This window comes from Capsicum annuum, chromosome 1 (genome assembly GCF_002878395.1).
Source record: "Capsicum annuum cultivar UCD-10X-F1 chromosome 1, UCD10Xv1.1, whole genome shotgun sequence".
Taxonomy (NCBI): Eukaryota; Viridiplantae; Streptophyta; class Magnoliopsida; order Solanales; family Solanaceae; genus Capsicum; species Capsicum annuum.
Window position 1 is genome coordinate 214,327,849 of NC_061111.1, and position 9,381 is coordinate 214,337,229.

A 9,381-nucleotide genomic window follows, 5' to 3' on the forward strand; every position below is an offset into this window, starting at 1 on the left:
CACCTAATTAGGATGCACATTTATTACAATATACTAGTGTAATATAACTGTTTATGTGCTTATATGTGTTATGTTGATTCAAATCAAAGTAAAACTAATCCAATACTGTTTTCCATAGAACATCTCTAGGCAGAAATATACCCCACTATACAAAAGTCCGACCAAAAGTACTTCAAGTCTCCCAAGTTTCTCAGAAAAGTCCGTAGTCATTCTTAAAACTTCCAAAATGATCGCTACCATTTTAATGGTAAGTTGACTTTAGAATTAGAAAATGTCATTATAGTTTTTTCTCCTCCGTGAGATACATAGGCAGCCTTTCCGCCCGGCCCATATCTCCAAAAGCTTATTATCCTCCACTTTCTTGAAGGAAGAAGAAGGGTTGAACCTTCCCAACAAATTCCACTTATCCATATCATTGAGCAAAATCTTGTTCATTGAAATCCTCGAGTCATCATTACTTCATGGATCAATTCGCATAAGATGAGAAACAATCTATGTGTTTACTTCCTACCTTATCATCTTGCTTTACTTATTACTAACGAAATCTAACACGTCAGCGTTTGAGTTGTTTTTACTTTGCAGGTAATATAAACTACTCTGTGTTGGTACAAAATGACCCTACTTCACCCGATCAAAATGAATAAGAGATCCCCTTTTTGACTATAGCTTTGTTACGGGAAGAGAAAAATGACTATTAGTAAAACTAGATTCTACCAATAATTTTTCAAATATTAAGCAATGGTCTCGAGGATGGAATAAGGAAAATGTGAGGGAAGAATTTTCCAAGACAAACGAGATCATGGAAGATTAATTGGAGGAAACATTATTAAATTGGACCTCGACTCCACTTATGAATCATCGCCCGTCGTATAACAGTAACTTAAAACCTTCCATTATCATGTCATGTCAAGAAGCAAAATAATGATAGCCTTAGAACAGTCAACAGAAGAGTCAAAGAGTTCGAGAATCAAAGAAGCCTAATTTAGAGGAAACCGAGGTGTTAACTAGGAAGGCAATGACTAAGAAAATTGGATATTTGATCCTTCAAAGTACTTATTTATATCCTAGTAAGATGGATAAGAGTATTTTAGGGCCATTATGAGTTTATGTACGAACTACGTTTGACCTGAATTCTCAAGAATGAGATACGTAGGCGGCCTATGTCGGCTTCGGTCAACCCCTTAGGAAAATTTACCCTTTCCTTTTATGTATGAACTACGTTTGACCTGAGTTCCCAAAAAGGGATACGTAGGCGGCCTATGTCGGCTTCGATCAACCCCTTAGGAAAATTTACCCTTTTCTTTTATGTACGAACTACATTTGACCTGAATTCCCAAGAATAGGATACGTAGGCAGCCTATGTCGGCTTCGGTCAACCCCTTAGAAAAACTTATCCTTTCTTTTTATGTACGAACTACGTTTGACCTGAATTCTCAAGAAAGGGATACGTAGACGGCCTATGTCGGCTTTGGTCAACCCTTTAGGATAATTTATCCTTTTTCTTTATGTATGAACCACGTGATGACCTGAATTCTCGAGAAAGGGATACGTAGGCGGCCTATGTCAGCTTCAGTCAACCCATTAATTTCTTTTGTATATCCCTAGCGTAGTCTTGAACTACGTTTGACTTGATTCCTGCTTCAACGGGATATGTAGGCGCCCCAACAGCTCGGTCATATAACTCCAGAAAATGAAAACTAGGGCAGAATTTTTGAGAAGGAATCTAAAAAATTCACAAGAAAAGATCGACATCCAACAAAGAGAATGAAGATCAACAAAGACTTCAGATCAACTCGAATTGGTATCATCTCAAACAACTTTAAACTAGGACAGAAATTTTGAGGAAGACCTCAAAATTTCCACCAAATACCGAAACATATTACCAGAGGTTAAAGTCAAGCTTTGGAAGCCACCATCTGTAACAAAGTCTGGGTAGACTCAATTTTTTTCTATGATAGAACTACTTGAAGAAACCCTCCAATAATGATCATGAGTTTTGGAAATCATCTGTCGAATATAGTCAAAACCACGAGGAAGACATTCATTGAGCTAGTACATAACATGAATGGCAGAGATTTTCTAAAGTTTTACAGAAATTTTTGAAATTATTTTCAAAAAATTTCGGACTATTTTCAAAATTATTCATTTAGTACTTGCTAGACATCAATTGGGATGGAGTGTCAGGGTGAAAATTTCAACATGGCGGAATGCCCAAGAGATGGAAAGAAGTAAATTGAGGATCGAAGAAGGTCAATACGGAGTAATTTTATTCAAACTAATTATTTTTTGTGGATGCAGGGATCGATACACAAAAATGAGGGTCTCTTTCAAAAATTCCCAAGCAAAGTGGGAGCCACAGTAGAGCATTAATACCCAAGAACGGTATTTTAGGGCAGCCCTAAAAAAAGGTTTAATGCCCATTTATTGAGGACCTTTTGATTTGTCCATCTCATTTCTTGAGATCGTAGGCGACACACAAAAGCTCTTTGTCTTCTTTCCACATATCATATTTAGAAGTTTCCTAAAAATAGTCGCTAGTAAAAGCGACTTTGTGTCTACTAATCGTCTACCTCGAGTACAGGTACATGTAGAAAGCAGAACACTAACAAATGAAGTTAGGTAAAATTACGCATCATAGCCGTAAGGCATTGCCTCAAGAGCTATTACATATCATTACCCCAAGGGCCATTACATATCATAGCCGCAAGGCATTTCCTCAAGAGCCATTGCATGTCATTGCCCCAAGGGCTATTGCATATCATTGCTCCAAGGGCCATTACACATCATAGCCGCAAGGCATTGCCTCAAGAGCTATTACATATCATTTCCCCAAGGGCTATTGCATATCATTTCCCCAAGGGCCATTACACATCATAGCCATAAGGCATTGCCTCAAGAGCTATTGCATATCATTGCCCCAAGGGCCATTACACATCATAGCCGCAAGGCATTGCCTCAAGAGTTATTGCATATCATTGCCCCAAGGGCCATTACATATCTTTGCCGCAACGCATCGCCCCAAGGGCTATTATATACCATTGCCGCAAGGCGTTGCCCCAAGGGCCATTGCATATCATTGCCGCAAGGCCTTGCCCCAAGGGCCATTACATATCTTTGCAGCAAGGCATTGCCCCAAGGGCTATTATATATCATTGCCGCAAGGCGTTTCCCCAAGGGCCATTGCATATCATTGCCGTAAGGCGTTGCCCCAAGGGCCATTACATATCATTGTCGCAAGGCGTTGCCCCAAGGGCCATTATCATTACATATCATTGCCGCAAGGCGTTACCCCAAGGGCCATTACCATTACATATCATTGCCGAAAAGCATTACCCTAAGGTCCATTACATATCATTACCGCAAGGCATTGCCCCAAGGGCCATTACATATCATTGCCGCAAGGCGTTGCCCCAAGGGCCATTACATATAATTGCTGCCAGGCGTTGCCCCAAGGGCCATTACATATTATTGCTGCAAGGCATTGCCCCAAGGGCCATTATATATCATTGCTACAAAGGCCATCTCATACTATCACCCTAGAAGACATTCAATATCTGTTGACGCGCTAGACAGAAAAGCTGGCGTCAAAGATATCTCATTATTTTATGAATCAACATCTGAATGCATTGAGAGCACACGATTTAAAGGGACGTCGTTAAGTCGCTATCTAAGGATGAATGATATATAATATTTCCTACAGACTAATAATTTGAGGGATTATCTATAAGTCATATTGTATCCAAGGTCGGATGATGAGCAGGAACACTTGAATGCTAGCGATTGGAGGGATATCTATAAGTCATCTCTTACCCAAAGTCGGATAGTGTGCAGGATTATCTAAAAGCTAGCAATTCAAAGGATATCTATAAGTCGCCTCGTATCCAACATCAAATAATGCACAAAATTATCCAAAGATTGACAATTTAAGAAAATTTATAAAACGATCATCGAATATAACTGGAGAGGTTATCATTCCACATACAATAAGTGATATAGGTAACCAAAAGGGTTGCCACACCAGCACAATATTACACGGTTGTAGAGACTGTTCTGCATAAAGTATCGCCGGTGTCCAAAAGGGCCACCCCACTTTGAAGACGTATTAAACCGATAAATGTCATAATTATACAACAACCAAGAGGGTTGTTATGTTTGTTGTTGCCATTTATTTCATTCTAAATAGGTACATGAAGAGATGACTCCGCTTTTTAGGCCACAACTCACGTGGAGATATAGTAAAAGACTACATACCTCTTTCGTGAATTATGTTTAGTACTAATACTTTTTGCTTGAAGCATTGTTGAGAGCATCCAAGAGGATGAAAATCTCAAATAAAAACCACAAGTGCAAACGACTTCAGGTAGGACGCAACACAACATGGAACTCTTTCTTAGCAGCAAAATAAGACATAGTCTAAAGAGGGACGTCAAACTCTTTAGACGTGAGCTAAAGGATGATCATCACCCCCATCCAACCACACCCCTGTTAGAAGGCATGTGGGTATTTCAGGATATTCTGGTTTCAGCTTCACCTTCGGGATATTTTTAAACTCATGCGAGGGTAACCTTTTTTTTTTTCAAATTTGGGTGGCAACACACTTAGAGTTTTGGAAATTATATCCAGGTAAGTTCTTGAATATGAATGTGAAGTATTCCACATTCATGGTTAAGAGGTTACAAGCCTTTTTTCTACAACTCGATCAACTTGTCACTCATTCCGAGCCAAAGATGGTCTGAAATAAAAGACTATCTTTTCTACTGATTGAGTCGAACTACAAGCAGTCTGATTCCCTAAAATCTTGGGGATATGTAGGCTGGGATCTATGTAGAAAACTCAACTGCATTCCAACCTCCCCCCTAATCCCTTTATTCCCTAGTTTCTCGATTTTACCAAACACTCTAAAACTGAGATAACTTGTGAATTTTTTGAAAATCGTGCTTTAAATCAAGCTCTATAAACTACAAGTGGTCTGAATTCTCATGTAACCTGAGATATGTAGGAAACCTAATACCGAGGTCTGGCCATCACTCTATGAAACTCGTGCGAAAACCAACCTCTTTAAGATTCGAATCTATGGTCGGACAAAAATTAGGAACGTCAACCTCCCTTTGCCCAGGGTTACTTACATCCACCCTACCCAAAGGGAGGGGACAACTTTTGACACCTAATTTTTGCCCTCCACGACTAAATTTAATCCTGAGTTTCTTCAGTTTTTAATAAACCAAAATAATTATTTCATCTAAATAAAAAAAACTTAAAATATTTTTCATACGTGATTTTGTCATTTTAAGTAGCAATTATATACTATCGTGTTCAGTTATACGAGATTATATAATTTGTTACTTAAATATTTATTTTACAAAATATCGAATTTAATTAAGGCTTATCTTGAAAATAAATTCAAATGATTAAAATCTTAATTTAAATATAATTTATTCTCAAAAATAATTTATTTAGATAAATATGCATTCATTTTATTAAATCAAGAAGCTCGGGATAAAAAAAGGTATTAATTCATATCGAAATTTAATTTAATTTAGCCAATCTATTAGATTTGACCATAATTGAAAATTGGTCATAATTGCAATGCAATTCGTCAATTAATTTTTAATTTGATCAAAATAAATAAATATGGCTAAATTTTAAATTTCAATTGGGGTTATATTTTAAATAACCCCAAAATTTTCAAGAACTCTCATAACTTTTACCCAATTCCCACAAAAAAATAAATTCAAATTGTACTATTCCCACCAACTTTGTCCTTTTCCAATTTTGAAATTCAAAGATTGTACTACATTATACTATTTTCCCTCACATTATCTTTCACCTCACCTTATCTTTAATTTTTACATTCTAAAAACCCCCCTAAATGTTTTTTCTCCCACATTGGTGGATGACAAGAAATAAATCTCTATCCTTTCCTATAAATACTTTTCTCCCACATTGGTGGAAAAGGGAAAAAAATATCCCATTCTCTCCTATAAATACTACCACTGCTTTGGTAGAGAGAGGAAGGGAGAAGGAAGAAAAAAAAGGCTAGAAAGGTGAAAAAAAATCCTTTTGAGCAAAAATAGTTATTTTTATTTAGTAAAAATTTTTGTTTCATAAAGTTGATCGGCTAATCAAAATTTTTGAGTTGCCGGCGACGTTTTTCGGTGGTGGTTGATTCCAACGAAGCTCGTAGTCTTATTTTGCTGCCCCCCAAAAGGTAAACATACCTTCTTTTTTCTTTTTTTATTATTTTAGTTTTTATTATCGTTTTTCTCTTCATCTTGTTTCTTCTTCGTAGTTCGTAGATATAATTTTATCTGTTGGGATTGTATGTTGTAGATGGCCTTGAAGGCCTTAGGACGTTGTGGTATCGATATTCTAATTATTTTCATGTTCATGATATAAAAATGAGCTAGCAATAGTTGTATGTGTTTTTTTTGACTTTATTCTTTGATTATTTTGGATAAAGTTTCAATCTTTGCTTAAAAGATGTATTTATGCTTTTTTTAAACTCATTGTTGTTGGATACATTTATTTTTAGTATGTAAATTTATTTTCTTTATGTTTAGAAGAATAGTTAATGTTGAATGTTTTGCCTTTTCACCTTATTTTTTGATTATTTGAATAAAGTTTAGATCTTTACTGGAAAAACGATACCCATGTCTTGTTTAAACTTATTATTGGTAGATATATTTGTTTTAGCATGTAAAGTTATTTTCCTTATGTTGAAAAGAATAGATAATATTGATTGTTTCTCTTTTTTACTTTATTCTTCGATTATTTTGGATAAAGTTTAGATCTTTATTTGAAAAACAATACCCATGTCTTGTTTAAACTTATTGTTGGTAGATATATTTTTTTTAGCATGTAAAGTTGTTTATTTTATGTTGGAAGAATAGTTATTATTATTTGTTGCGCCTTAATAAAAATAGTAATTAGTTAAGTCAAGAATTTGTCATTTACGTACTAATTATTTTAATGGATTTCAAAACTCTCATATAAGATATGAAGTGCTAGCTTTATTTTTCATCCAAGATGTTTATTCTTCTTTGTTCGCATGTTGTCTTTTCAAAATGATAAGAAAGTTCGAACTTTTGCAGCTAAATAAAATTATTTGGATATTTTTGACTCATGCATAGAATGATTGTGAAACTTTTGCTTTGCATTTTTTATTTGTTGACTCTCATTCTTGTGCAAGTGTGCTTATTCTTGTCATTTAAAAATTGGTTCTTGATAGTTTTTTTACTTTGAAATATGTCACTTTTATGCCTTGAACATATATTAATTTCTTTATCTTTTCTTTGCATGCAAAAAAAAAAATCTCGAGTCCAAATGGACTTCTCTCCTCCTGTATTTCGTAATGGGTAAATGAGGCTCACCCCTTCGAGTTAAGTTTGAAGTTTAAACCCAAGGTCCACTACATGGCGTGTAGGTGCTAGAAGATAGACAAAGAAGGAAAATGGGTCAAAACCCATTGATGAGGTCATTAGAAGACTTGAAAAGTCTCAATTTTTATTATTGTCTTCTTTTTATTTATTCATTTTGTCATTTATTTATTCATTCATTTAGGCCTCGAAGCCAAAGTTGCATTTATTACAGGTGGAGCAAGACTCGAGCCAAAGGCTCGAAAAATAGTTTAGGATAGGTGAAATGGGTTGGAAGCCCAACTAGACTAGGACAGGTTTCGTTGATTTGGGCCTAATGGCCTAAATCCTTTACTTTCTCCTCTCTCCCCATTTTATTTATTTATTTGTTTATTAGTTTTGTTTAGACTTAGTTAAAATCCCTACTAAGTCGCCTAAATCTATTTTAGATAAGTCTTTTTTTTTTTTTGAAAAAATCAAATCACTATTTCAACAAATTAATCTTTTCTAAGTAAATCAAAAGACGATTTTCAAACAGTCTGAATAACCGCAAGTTAGTGGACGTTTTAGGTGCCTAACACCTTCCTAAAACGTTAATATGAACCGCTTATCTAGAACCTCTAACTTAAAACGATTTCTCTGTTTTGAATCGTTTAAAATGTTTTATAAAGGTTTCTTAATTTTTTTTCAAAATTAAGTGGCGACTCTTTTAAAAGTCAAAATTTTTTGCCAAACATAAATGGCGACTCTGCTGGGGATCTTTAACTAGGTTCTAACCAAATGTTTGATTTCGTATTTTGATTAACTGTTTATGTGTTTATATGTTTTGATTATGTAAAGTTTAACTATCGCATCTCATGGGATACGTAGGCAGCCTATGTCGGCTTCGGTCAACCCCTTAGGAAAACTTATCCTTTCTTTTTATGTACGAACTACGTTTGACCTGAATTCTCAAGAAAGGGATATGTAGGCGGCCTATGTCAGCTTCGATCAACTCCTTAGGATAATTTATCCTTTTTCTTTATGTATGAACTACGTGATGACCTGAATTCTCGAGAAAGGGATACGTAGGCGGCCTATGTTGTTTATTTTATGTTGGAATAATAATAATTATTATTTGTTGTGCCTTAATAAAAATAGTAATTAGTTAAGTCAAGAATTTGTCATTTACTTACTAATTATTTTAATGGATTTCAAAACCCTCATATAAGATGTGAAGTGCTAGCTTTATTTTTCATCCAAGATGTTTATTCTTCTTTGTTCACATGTTGTCTTTTCAAAATGATAAGAAAGTTCAAACTTTTACGGCTAAATAAAATTATTTGGATATTTTTGACTCATGCATAGTATGATTGTGAAACTTTTGCTTTGCATTTTTTATTTGTTGACTCTCGTTCTTTTGCAAGTGTGTTTATTCTTGTCATTCAAAAATTGGTTCTTGATAGTTTCTTTTACTTTGAAATATGTCACTTTTATGCCTTGAACATATATTAATTTCTTTATCTTTTCTTTGCATGCAAAAAAAATCTCGAGTCCAAATGGACTCCTCTCCTCCTGCATTTCGTAATGGGTAAATGAGGCTCACCCCTTCGAGTCAAGTTTGAAGTTTAAACCCAAGGTCCACTACATGGCGTGCGGGTGCTAGAAGATAGACAAACAAAGAAAATGGGTCAAAACCCATTGATGAGGTCACTAAAAGACTTGAAAAGTCTCAATTTTTATTATTGTCTTCTTTTTATTTATTCATTTATTTATTCATTCATTTCGGCCTCGAAGCCAAAGTAGTATTTAATACAGGTGGAGCAAGACTCGAGCCAAAGGCTCGAAAAATAGTTTAGGACAGGTGAAATGGGTTGGAAGTCCAACTAGACTAGGACAGGTCTCGTTGATTTGGGCCTAATGGCCTAAATCCTTTACTTTCTCCTCTCTTCCCATTTTATGTGTTTATTTGTTTATTAGTTTTGTTTAGACTTAGTTAAAATCCCTACTAAGTCTAAACAAAACTAATAAACAAATAAACACATAA